The 12,845-nt window shown below is 38.5% G+C and overlaps 1 protein-coding gene and 1 long non-coding RNA gene across 6 annotated transcripts in view; one reads left to right on the top strand and one right to left on the bottom strand.

The window, feature by feature from the left end:
• The window catches only part of TRPS1 (transcriptional repressor GATA binding 1), a 212,907-nt gene that overhangs the window by 76,642 nt on the left and 123,420 nt on the right, over positions 1–12,845 (top strand). The window lies entirely within an intron of this gene.
• Positions 2,123–11,253, bottom strand: LOC110393197. Its single transcript, XR_002434877.1, has 2 exons — positions 7,899–11,253; positions 2,123–7,285 (listed from the first exon to the last, which is right to left on the bottom strand). It is a non-coding gene; the product is annotated as an uncharacterized LOC110393197 (long non-coding RNA).

Below are 12,845 nucleotides of genomic sequence, written 5' to 3'. Positions count from 1 at the left end.
TGTCTTTGGGAACACTGGGTATGAGGTAGTTCAGAAGCAAGAAGGTTTATAAATAATACCTAAAATGCTGTATGTCTGGTATACACTTCTTGTCTGTCAGAGCCACTCTTCCACTGATGATTGGGCTTACTGAGACACTGCTGCGCTTCTGACACAAACGGATGGCTGTAAGACCGTTTGTATCAGGTGAAGGTGTTGTGAACAGCAGATAGGCATGAGAACCGGCTCGGTATAAACAACATGCTCCTACCATGGGACTAACACAGGTCCAGAGGAATGGCAGCGTCCTTCTCAAGCACGGCTCATGTGTCATTCCTCCTCTTCCCCAGCATGAGAGAGTGAACTGCAACTGTTTATTTTCAGCACATGGTTGATATCTTTGTCTGTCTGTCTTTAGATCAGCTGTGTCTTGTTAGAGTCTTTACTCTTGAGCCCTGAAAATCTCGCTCAACCTTTCATCTCCCAGCCATGTAACTGTGGTTTGTTAGAAATGACTGAGAAAAAAATGTAAACTTAAAGAAATGACTGAGAAGTCTATAGCCAGTGTCAAATGCAAGAGAGGGGATTGACTGAATCAAGGGTGTATGTAAAAGATTAGTCTGTGTATTGTCAGATGTATTTACAGTATCTCTCTAGACGATGAAAGAAAAACTTAACAGTTTTATCTACCCTTGGAGAAATGTCTTAAAAAAAAGTTTCAGTCTGAACTGTTCTTGCTAGTCTTTGGGCTTCTCTTCGTCCTGTGCAAAGGCATAAGAGTATAAGTATGCCTAGCTCTATATAATCCCAGAATATACCCATATATTGTATAAAATACTCTTGGCTATATATATAGCATGTACCGTATTTATATGAACAAACTTACATAGTTCAATTAAGAGGCTGTAGGGATGCAGCTGCAGATGAAGGAGACGTAGCAACAGTGGGAATGAAATTTGAGTTGTTTGTGCTTTCTCCACCCTTAGTACCTATGTTCCTAACTCCACAAGAGTTACTCAAGTGTCTCAACAGAAAGTACGCGTGTAAATTTTTTTTTTTAATATTCCTGCTAGTGCCTTCACTGGATCATGCTTGTGCTGCTGCTGCTGATCTCTTCAGCTGGAGGTCAGCCAAGCTTTCAAAGTACTAATAGTGTCCGTAGTCAGGACAAGATTGTCAGAAAGCATGAGGTTTTTTTTTTAAGAGCTGTATTTGTTACTTTGCTATTGTCAAAAGCTTCTCAGCTAGTCTTGGTTTCTACTTATATCACACTTGTGAGGGTTTTTCTCCTTAACTGACAAAAGCTGTAAAATATTTTGGTCTACCATTGCTTCTTTCTGAATATTTCAATATAAATAATGAAAGAAAATTGCATTTTCTAAATTCATATCCTCAAAATGATAAATCATGTGCAAACTTGACTTGAATAACAACATCTATTTAACCCACTTGCTACCATTGTTTTTTTTAGAGGTGTTTAGGTATGGAAGTATACTGGAAACATAAATATCAAAGGGAAAGTTCAAATGTATGCTTTTTCTCATCTATTAGGATTTCTTTGAGAGCTCTTCCATGATCAGTGTACCTATACTGCTCTGTTGCTAGTATGAGCAGAATGTGTAACCTGTCTGTCTCACATCCTTTTCTGGGAGAAGATGATGAACTATTTGAGTTACCTCACTAATAATGCTGGAAGCACAATTGGCCAAAATATACTGACAGTTGTGCCAGTGTAAAGCAATACAAACAATGTTGAAAAATTCATCCAATTTTATTTTATTTTTAAATAATAAATTAGATTGTTTAGGACAAATATTTGGCTTGGCTTTGTAGATGGTAAGAAAAAAGGATGACCGTTTTATTATTATTTTTTGTGTGAAATTTGTCATTTTTCTTTTTAACCAACATTCAGAGAATCATAGAATGGTTTTGAGTTGGAGGGAACCTTGAAGGCCATCTAGTTCAACTCCCACCTGCTGTGGAAGGCTGTGGGCAGGGTTGCCTGAAGGCCCTAGACCAGGTTGCCCAAAGCCCCATGCAGCCTGGCCTTGAACACCTCCGGGGTAGTGGCATCCACAGCTTCTCTGGACAGTATGTTCCTGTGCCTCACCACCCTCTGAGTAAAGAATTTATTCCTTATATCTAATTTTAACCAGTCCTTTATTAATTACCAACATGACCATCATTTGATAACTTGGAGAGTTATATAGGATTCTGACTACAGAAGGGATAGAAAGGACACCTTAAAAGAGTTTATGAACTTGCTAGGAAAATGAGTATAACGATAGCATCAGGAAAAAAGTGTATCACAGCTTCAAAACAGATGGAGTCCTCTAAGGAAACTGTCTGAACATGGCCAGGGAACTATAAATTGCTTTTAGAAGATACGGCTTTTACTGCAGATGGCAATTTCCCAGTCAGAAAGTGAAAGCCAGAGCAGGGGTATGTGCATGCAGAGAACTGTACTGAATGTGCCTAACATCTTGTGTTTGACATACATGGAAATTTAAACTGGAGTATGAATTCAAAAGGCTAATGTACAAGTTCAGAACATGAAATATGTCTTAGCATTCAGAAAGCTAGCAAGTAGCTTTCAGGCATGGAGAATTATAACTAAGTACAAAGGCAGAATGAAATTGTAGCACTGAAACAGGGCATTGCCTTTGACTGTCATTTTCAATCACTCTCATATTGAATTAGGACAGAAGAGCCCTCTCTTTCTTTCTGTGTGTCAGGCTGGTGTCATTTCAGAGTCGCGAGGTCAAAAAGCAGTGATTTCCTTCTGAGCCTGTTGCTCTGTTTTGCTTTATTACCCCATTTGACCTAGACCTGATTTCACTGAAAGAGATGAGAGTTTTGGCTTTGACTGGGACTCCTGCTGTTGGAAATGATCTTCATACCCTAGGAAACAAAACTCCTTGAAGTTATCCCATTCCATGGACTTTCAGGGCGGGGCTTGTCTAAGCAGCGTGTATGAGTTAGCTGTCTAGGATTCTTGGAGTCAATGCAAATTAAAACAGTTGTGAAGTACAGAATGCAACTTGTCTCATCTAAAAGAAGATTTCTATACAGTCAGAGAACTGCGTGCTTTTTTGACATTCATTGTATTAGTTCCATTTCCAATGGCTATGAAAGAAGTCTAGACACATACACAGCAATTACAGGAGGTGATAAAAATAAAAGGTGTGCCTTTTACGTTCTATGAATGGCAGTGTTATCAGTGCTGCATATAGGAAGAAAAGCTTTGTTACATCTGCAGTAATGACTCCTCTGTCTCCAGAATGTAATTTGTCAGCTAATGGGAAATACTAATAGAACTTTAATCAGTAAAGCAAGTCAGAGGTTCTAGCTGAAACTTAAAACATTATCTCATGGAGTAATTGTGGTTTTCAGGTTTTTTTTTTTTTTTTCTTTTAATGTATATGTTTGAGTCTCTAAGGTGGCATTTCTCTCAAAAGGGAATAATACAAGGCCATTGAAGATGAAAGCTCTTTTTCAGTACTAGTGTTTGTGTAGGGTAAAATGATAGTCGTTCTCTGGAAGCATATTTAAAGGCATGTTAAACTAATGACTGTGTAAGATAAAACAAAAATCAGAGGGAATGTAAAGATATTTGTGAAACAGAAAAAGGAAGTAAGATGGAAAGGAAAAGTTAATGAGGTTATGTGTATAAGATAGGGGAAAATTATTTCAGTACAGAAAGAAGAAAAAGAACTGTTTCCTCTTGCTTGGGCAAACTGTTGGAAAGTCAAGAAAGCCCAACCTGCAAGAAAGCCAAGGACAGGTAAGGGAGTGAGGGCTCTGAAGAGAGAGCTCTGAGGGGTCATACAGTTACTTGCAAAAGTGGCCCCAAACCCTTTTTGTGAACTTTTGCAACATAGATATTTTGGCTTTATTTCTTCAAACTTCTGAGTACCTGCCTAATCTTCGAAATTTGGCTCAAAGTCCAGTAAATAATCTGCTAATGTCCATTTTAAGTTGCAGAAACTCTTGAGTGATTGTAATTTGCTGCCCACTCTACATTAGTCTGCTGTTTAACTCATAAATTAAAACTCTGACCCAACGTTCTTGGGGTTATAATATTCAGTGTTATTCAGCGTTAAACAAAAACAGCTGAGAAATCAAGAAATGAAGCACACTTAATCAGGAGTTTGGAAACCGAAAACCAGTTTAGCATGTATTATGTGATTATCCTTGGTAGGAATGACCTTCCCAGGTCAGGTACCTGGATGTATCCAGCAAGTTATGTGAATAGAGCAGCAATAAAAGGCCACACAGCGTATTTAATGGGAGTAAAGTGTGTGGTGTTATCCATTGTTCAATACTTTTTCCTTTATGTGCATGTGAAAGACATTCTGTTGCACAGAAGGGCTGTGCAAATTATACATGCTTAGAAAAAAGAAAAAAGGAAGCATCTTGACTGGGTATTGAACAATGTATTTGAGTTTCGCTGCCTTAAACTTTTGTCCCGCTCCCCTACCACTCTTAATAGGATACAGGTTGTCTGTAGGCTTCCAGCTTACCTGTTTTCTCCCATCTTTTTTTCGTGACCTCATTTAGATGTCTTGCACCTTGCAGTTGCTGGGATGTGGGATGAATTTCTGGAAACTGTGCATGGTATGCTGTAGTTTGGAGTTTTGAAACCAGGTTTTAGTGGAATCTATCTAATTGCTCATGCTTAAGTGATGGGTGTGGATAACTGTTGAAAAAAGAATAGGTTTCTTCAAAGAGGAAGAAAAAGAGCTCCATGACTGGATGCTTATGATTCAGTAACCTTTCTTACATACAGTATCTGTCACAGAATGGAAACAAGAATGGGCAAAAGACTTGAGCTGGAGGCACTGAGGATACAGGAATCTCTGTGTCGCCTAATAGGAACCTGAGTTAGATACCTATGTAAGAAGAGTCTTAAGATCCTTTTAGAATTGATGAAAAGAGAAAGGTATCTCCAGAATGCAAATCAAAGGAGAGGCATAATTTCTCATTACCTCTCCGGTGCAGGTAGCTTGTGAAGATTGCCTCTTAATTTAGGCCTGTAAATTAGATATCTGAAGTTAGGTGGTATTGATGACTCTTTGTAACTCTTTCCTAAGTCTGAGGGAATTCGAGTGCGAAGAATCCTGCGGGGAAAAAGCAGGTGAGTACATTTGAATATTGTTCCAGCTCATTTCATGCTCAGCTATACTGACACAGAGAAGTGTTTTTAAGTGAGGTAGTTCTACAAAATGCCAAAGCTTGCCTGAAGATGATCTGAGAAAAATGAGAGGCCAGCTCAGAGGGTCGATTACAGACTCTTTCTTGAATCTTCTTTTGTGCCTAACATCTTTCTACACTGCTTTCTGCTCAGAGATCTCTTACGTATATCCACTCTCCAAGCACCAGTCATTCATAGACAAATTAAAACAAGGAAAACCACCTGTTTTTGAGGTGCTCACAAAAGAAGTATTTTGTGTTCATTCTGAACCAGGCATTAGGAAACAGGCAGGGTTTTTCCAAAGGAGAGCAGTCAAGGATATTGTGATGGGTGCCGCACAGTGTTATGCATGCAGAGCTGTTTTTCTGTGAAAAGAAAGTGGAGGCAATAAGTATTAGTTCATGGTCATAAGAACTCCATAAAAGAGAAAAAAAAAAAAAGAGAAGCAGAACCCTCATCAGACTGAAAAGGACCTAGTCACACTTATCATCCCTGCCAGTAAGACCCTGTAATGCTCAATTTTCCAGCTATGCTTAGATAGTAGTTTTTGTACCTTTCAAAACTGTTTTATTGTTGAATTGTGTGATTGACTGCTTTTTACAGCTGATTTAACTTCTTCACCACTGAACATTCTGTAGTTCTTCCCTTTGTAGTGTGTTCTTTTTGCATTTCTGAACAGTGCTAGCAGAAATGTTATTTCACAAAATAAGTAAGTAAATAAATTAGAGGTTATGCCTCACTTCAGACATGCTGAAGGTACTAATGTGTTAATGCTGCTAATTAGATTTAGGCAGCAAAATGTCTTCTAAGTCCTTCAGACACACTGAGGATGAAAGGCTGGGCCTAATGGTATCTCTTATTTTTTTACTTTGAAAGAACTGATGTGTCTCTTGTTTATTGGTGTATGGACATTTTTATTGCAGCAGGGAATTTCTCCACCCCAATTTTACAGGGCAGCTGTAAATGCTCAGCAGCTGGGATTCTTGCAGCAATACGAAGAAAGTCTTTCTTAACATTTCCATCTTTATAACAGCACTATGGTAATGGTAACTTTGATTACTTAAATAATACATGAATTCACATTTTTTGTTTTATGTTTTTAGGGTTTTTTTTTGCTTGTTTTATTTTAAATGTAGTGAATAATACTATTTATCTCAGTTACTCATTATCTTTCTCTCCTAAAGCTAACAGATGAAAACCCACTAACTGCTGTGCCCATTGCTTGTTACCTGTGTATTGCGGTGTGAGGACAGATTGGGTGGAACAAATGTACTTAAGCAACTAGATCGATTAGGTGCATAGGCAATGTCTGTGTAATAAATAAACATACTGGTTTATAAAATAATTTTAACAATGTGATATTGGCAAAACAAATAGCAACTTTGGTCAAATTTAGTGTAACGGTATATCACAGTGAAGGAAATAAAATTCACCTTTCTGTTGCTGCAGAGGGATAAAGAGGACTTCTGGGTCTGTCTGCTGTGGCCCTTCAGGAGGAAAGTGGCCTATGTGTGGTTTGTAAACATTCTACTCTGTGCATCTTAGTACAGTTTTTACTGTAAGACCTTGCAGTGTCTGAGATTAACAGATTATCTAGCATTTAGATTTTTCCTTCTCATCCTGCTTTATTAAGGAATACCTGTATGCCTTCCATTACTTAGATGAGGCAAAAGGACTTTGAGACCTCGCTTTTGGACAAAGGATGACCAAAAAGCAGGTCTGGGGAACAGCTGTGTTCCTTTTGGAATTCACTTCAGCTGAACCAGTTGATAATTAATATACACTGTTTTAAATGTTAGAGACACATCTAACCTAAGACAGTGATAGAATAGGTTAGCTAGTATACTCTTAAGGTTTTCACATGCAATGAACACTATGTACTCAAGTCTCAATACCATAATTTGCAGTCAGATAAAACCAACAAGTTAGTTAATACAATTCTGCCAACATCCTGCTATCCTACCCTGGACAGGGTGTGTCAGTTACTTTATTCTAATTGCTTACCTAATAGAGATCATCTCTGACAGTGGCGTAGAAGTCCAGTACTGGATCATCTCTGGAGGGTTTCTCCTGCAGCAGCAACTGAGATCAGTGTCTGAATTACAGCAGCACCTATGGCAGAAGGAACATGGAACAAAAGTCAGAAAAAAACAAAATAGAGAAACCAGACTTGCCCATGACTTGAACATATGTTCACTGCTGAAGAGTGGTGAAACTGATTTTTTTGATATGGCTATTTCAATATTTTGATAATTCAAGAAGATATTAAATTGTAAGTGATCGTCTTTTTTTTTTCCCTAGTAATATTGTAGTTGAATATTGGGAGTGATGCACTACAAAGAGCATTTATGATTTGTTTGTTGTCCCCGCCCCCCCCCCCCCCCCCCCCTCTCCACCCAACCCCCTGGTTTAGCGATTAGCACAGGAGCCTTTCACACAGTGTTTTGAGCTCGGTTCCCTGGCTGCAGTTCACTCAACCTTGACGTAAATCTCAAATAAGTACTTTGTGAGAGGTTAGCCTTTTGTGCAGGGTGTGTGAGAAATCCTGCCTGACCAGGTTTGTTACAGAAACCAGTGTCGAATTGCCTTGCCCCAAGTGTTTGAATATGAAAGAGGGGAATGGGGGTGGGGGGAATCGTGCACAGAGCACCCTCCTTCTCCACTTCCAAGAGGCTAATTGTTCAGAAAAAAAAACCAAAAAAAAACAACCAGTGTTTGGACTCACGGTGTTCTTGCGATGATCTGAGGATGTCTGGCACTGTGAAGGAAGCCTGTGATGATTTACAGTGCTCAGGTACAGTGGGCTATGTCAGTCATAGAATCTGCGTTCTGTGTGCTGCTTGTTGAGGCTGGTTGCTTTTAATGTAATCTATTTGATCATGCTATTTGCCTTAGGTGATCAACAGCCTTTCATGTAAATCCTTGCCAGTCTTATAAAACTAATGGAGAAGGAAAAAAAAAAACAACAACACAACACACCAAAACACCAGAACTGTAGTCATGCCTTCACTGTTGATGTCAGCAGTGTCATACAGAGGCAGATAAGGTATGCAACCCACCCTTTTAATAAGGAGAACATCTCCTCCCTTTACATTTTTTTTAATTATTTTTTTTCTCAAGATAGTTACATCCTTTGGAAATGGAAACAATGCATTATCATATTACCTCAGGGCCTTGCACATGTAGACTGTTGAAATCACTTTACCAATCTTCCACATCGCATAAAAGCGAGTTGCTCCCAAAGAGACTTAAAATTCAACATCTGTACTCTTCTGTTTCTGCTAGCAGCCTTCCGTTGATTGCAATTAAGCACTAGTGAAGATCTTTTGTGTTAACTCTTTCATGCATGGGAGGTAGATTGACAGGGGTTTGCATAAAAACTGTGGATTTGAGGCTGAGGGCTGTCACAAAACATTTGGACAAGTCACCCAGTTTATCAGAGGGTTACAGTAAATGGCAGCAGTATTGCTTAAAGGTAATGAGACCTTTGGCTTAACAAAACTAAGAAGTGATCCAGAATCTACAGAACGGGACAAAAAGCAGCCTCTCTCACCAGGCAGCTAGGGCAAATGCAATTCTTTAGCTGTGAAACATTGCATAAAGGATTGCAGTCTCACATGAGCTGTGATTTTTTTGATGGACCCACAGACTTCAGAGGCTGGCTTGGAGGTCTCTGAGTGGGAGAAGAGGGCAGGAAGGAGGAAAAAGACTGGAAGGAAGAGGAGGAGTCCTCTGTTTGCTAGGTATTACGTTTAGCTGGAATAGACTGATCATAGACACAGACTTTGAAGACCTTTATTTCCTTACTGCTAATTACCTTCAAAAGCCTTGACAGAGAGGTGCAATCTGAATTTGAGTCAGGGAGTACAATACAAAAACCAGAACATGGTCTGTCAGTTGCCATACACTTGTGAAGAATCTCATATTAGTTGGTGTTGATCCAGAAGGACTGATGCTTTATGTGTTTTCATTTTTTTTTTTTTTTTTTCCTTCTGTGCTTTGATTATACACTAAGGAATAATGTGCTAATTATAGTGAGTTCCAGTAAAAATTTAGTTACAATATGTTCGTGACCACTTTGCATTTTGTTAAACAACTTCTAAGCATAAGATAATCTTTAAATCTAGTGTGTTGCTTCAGGCTTTTGAGATATCATTTCTCATAGTAGTTATCAGTATCATCATCATAAAAAAAAAATCCTTTCACTCACAAAGCATTTAAACATTATGATTTGGCAGTCAAAATGTGAAAATGACAAAGTGAAAAATTTCCTGCACCTCTCCAGAGTGCCTGTTCAGGAATTCAGTGATTCACAACAACCTGACCTTTCTAACGTGGACAGTACGTTTGAATGTGAAATACAGTTGCAGAGTTGCATTATCAGACCATGAGGAATACAGTAGTCTTGATCATATTTGCTCTCAATTCCTCATGGATCTAGACTAGCTGCAGTGTATAACACAGAATTTCTTGCTTACTTAGTTTATTAGGTTGGACCCCAGTTCTGCCTACATGTTTTATGGAAATAGCCCAGCTGAGCTATATCCAGCCAGGGGAGTCTTGGAGCAGGGTCAATGGGAAGCCAGAGGGCTGGGAAGCCAGTATATATATATATATATATATATATTTAAATCTTCTTCCTTTTAATGCAAGACTTTCATCTTTAAACTGTTGGCTGATTGCCATTCTATTATCTGACACTTGTATGTTTGCCTTTTATACAGTTCTTTTACCTTTACTTCCCTTCTGAAACCCTGTTTTCATTATTGTGTTTTTGTGTAGGGAGCTTTTCTTCTTGCTTGTATATTTCTTTTCTTCTCAATTGCCTGTTTTACACTTCCTGATCTTTTAAAACCACCTAATTAACTGTTAATAAGGCAAAAATGCATTAACACCTAAAACCCCTTGTATTTTTTTATTTTTCCTTCATTTCCACTGTATCATGCAGTCACAGTCCCCATGGTGTTATGTACCACCTAGGTAAGAGGACACAGTTCATGGAATAATAACATAAATTTTAATTAAGTCTGTATTGGGATTGAGGAAAAATAAATAGACGCTGGCTACTTGTTTGTAATAGATCAAATAACTGAAAGCCTTTTCCAGACCACAACAGTAAAATTGCAGATGAAAATTGTCTTATTTACATACTGTTGGGATAATTAATGTAGTATTTGATGTCCAACCTGACTGCCTTTCCAAAGCTAAGAATGTTTTTTTCCAAATGCAAACTGCCAGTGTGGACAGAAGTGTGTGCTTTGGGAATCTGCTTGGAATGAGCTTTTAATCCAAAGGGGGCTGGGGCTGCCACCCCTGCTACCTGTGAGCGCAGGAGAGAGCTGACACTGGGGAAGGGTTTCTTGGGTAGACCTTCTGGTCCCATTCTTTCTGGTCTTCATCAGATCACAATCAAACACGTCTGCAGCAATACTCCTCTCACAGATGGAGTGGCTTGAATCATTTTCAGATCAGGCTTTGTGGAAGAATAAAACCTACCAACTGTTCACAAATTTTTTCACAGGAATTTCAGATTTTTTTAAGATTTTTTTTTTTTCTCTTCCATGATACAGTAATACATTTTGTGATCTTAGGGTGAAGTGGCTGTACAAAATCCAGAAATACCTTCTCTATACAACACTTGCAATGAATATGAATTTAAAATGCATGAAATGTATACAATAAGGCATGCTGATTTACAAGAGATTCTGCTTTATTTAGAAAGGAGGGGAATGAAGCAAGTGAACACTGAAGTGTGACTTAAACTTATTCATCAACATTGTAATTGAGCCTTTTCTGTTACCAAGTTGAGATTTCATAACCGTTAACAAGCCAACTGGAACTGCTGAACTTCTGTACATCAGCAGTCCAACCAGGATAGCGAAGAGCCGTTAATTAATCCTGTTGACTGGTGTAGTGAGAGCTCAGCTACTAACATCAGCTCAGGACAGTGCTGCTGGTAGTTTTTGGCAGTGGGCATGCTGTTTGTTTGGGACTCACCTGAGGATTGTCACAGGAGAGGAAAGATGGCTGGAACCAAAGACTGGGATTTACCACCAGAACCTGTGGTGGCTTTGCTGTATATTAGGTGAGAATTCCTTTGGTGCAGACACAGCTCAATTTGAGGATCTAAAATTATACGTAGTTTAAAATTAGGAGCGTGGTTTATTCCAGTGCTGTCTAGTATTAGTACAGAATTTTTAAGCCTTTTTTTTTTTGTGATGATTATATTTATGGTATGTCTCAACCAAAGATTTGTTCCTCTCTGAACCAGGCTGTAAAACAGTGCCACAGACCGTGGCATTAATCACAATAGGAAGACATTTAAAACCTCAGTCCAGCCTTGTTCACCATTTGTAATGTTTTTTATTCTGAGCCTGAAGAACAGCACAGAGCAGTGACCGAAGATAAATAGTGCGATGTTGTAAACATCGTGTAGACATTACTCTGCAATGGTGCAAAATCATTAGGACGGTCACTTACTGGTACTATCATGTCAGGACTGGTACTCAGCTTTCATGAATACATTAGAGATAAGTTACCTTTATGTTCCATTGTGGTTATTGCAGTCTGCAAAGGAAAATCCTTCCTGTGTCAGCCAAGTATTCTGGGTAGGTTTTTCCTCGGAATAGGAGGGGTTATTTTGTCTTAATTAATTATTTTTTTTGTTCTATACTTGATGCTGAGATAAGCTGTGTGATCAGGAGACAGTTTATTTTCACTATGCTGCATGAAGGGTGCGACAGGATCCCAACTGACCAGGGCTTTTTGGTGGACCTCCAAAGCAAAGTGTTGGTCAGCATGGGCAAGGAGGGCTTGGTGCTTCTCAGATGGCTGTGCTGTACATGCCCTCCGAGTGTTGAAATTGATGACATTCCTCCCTCCCCTACAGTGTCTGCCTCCCTGAAGCTTAAGTTTCAGTATACTCTCAGAGTGTACAATGTTAGCTGACCTTGACTTTCAGCAGCCACTGAATATGCATTGCATGTGCTGATATCAAAAGTACAATCCTAAGAGTAAATCTGCAATTTTTTACAGAAATCAAGGGACTTGGTGAGCTTATTTCTGAGCCAGGTGGAACAAACCATAATCCCAGTGTTCAAATTTTTAAATTAGTGCTTTTGCCATTTTTAAAATAACTGGATTTCTATACTATTAACTATATAAAGTTGGTCAGACTTTAGAGACTTTTTGACAAAAGTGAAAGCCAGGATATGCTCTGCGAGACGTTCATACTGCCAGGGATCAAACGGGGGGATCATCCCTGAAAAATTAATTTGTCAGTTCTCTTTTTTATCACTACATAAGCATTCCAGATAATTCTTTTTTTGTTGGAATTATGAATAATTCTAAGACCCTTACAACAAGAAGAAATCAGACGTGTTTCTTAGAACTTTAGCATCAGGTTGAAGGCGAGGCAAATAAGGAAGGATGAGAATATACACATTTTTTTAAAGCTGCACTGAATAACTCCAAATAATTAAAGATTTAAAAATCTTTTATCAAATACAGAGTGGGTAGATTACAAAAATAATTAAAAATTACTTATTAGTCTAAGCAAATAGGCATAATTTTAATTATTGGCCTCAAGACTTATTCTATATTGATCTTTATTTTTAATGTTAATTGGATTAATAAGGAATCGTGAGAAGCTGGAATTTAGTGCCAGTGTTTA

This window comes from Numida meleagris, chromosome 2 (genome assembly GCF_002078875.1).
Source record: "Numida meleagris isolate 19003 breed g44 Domestic line chromosome 2, NumMel1.0, whole genome shotgun sequence".
NCBI classification, from domain to species: Eukaryota; Metazoa; Chordata; class Aves; order Galliformes; family Numididae; genus Numida; species Numida meleagris.
This window is presented reverse-complemented; position numbering and strand designations above follow the sequence as displayed.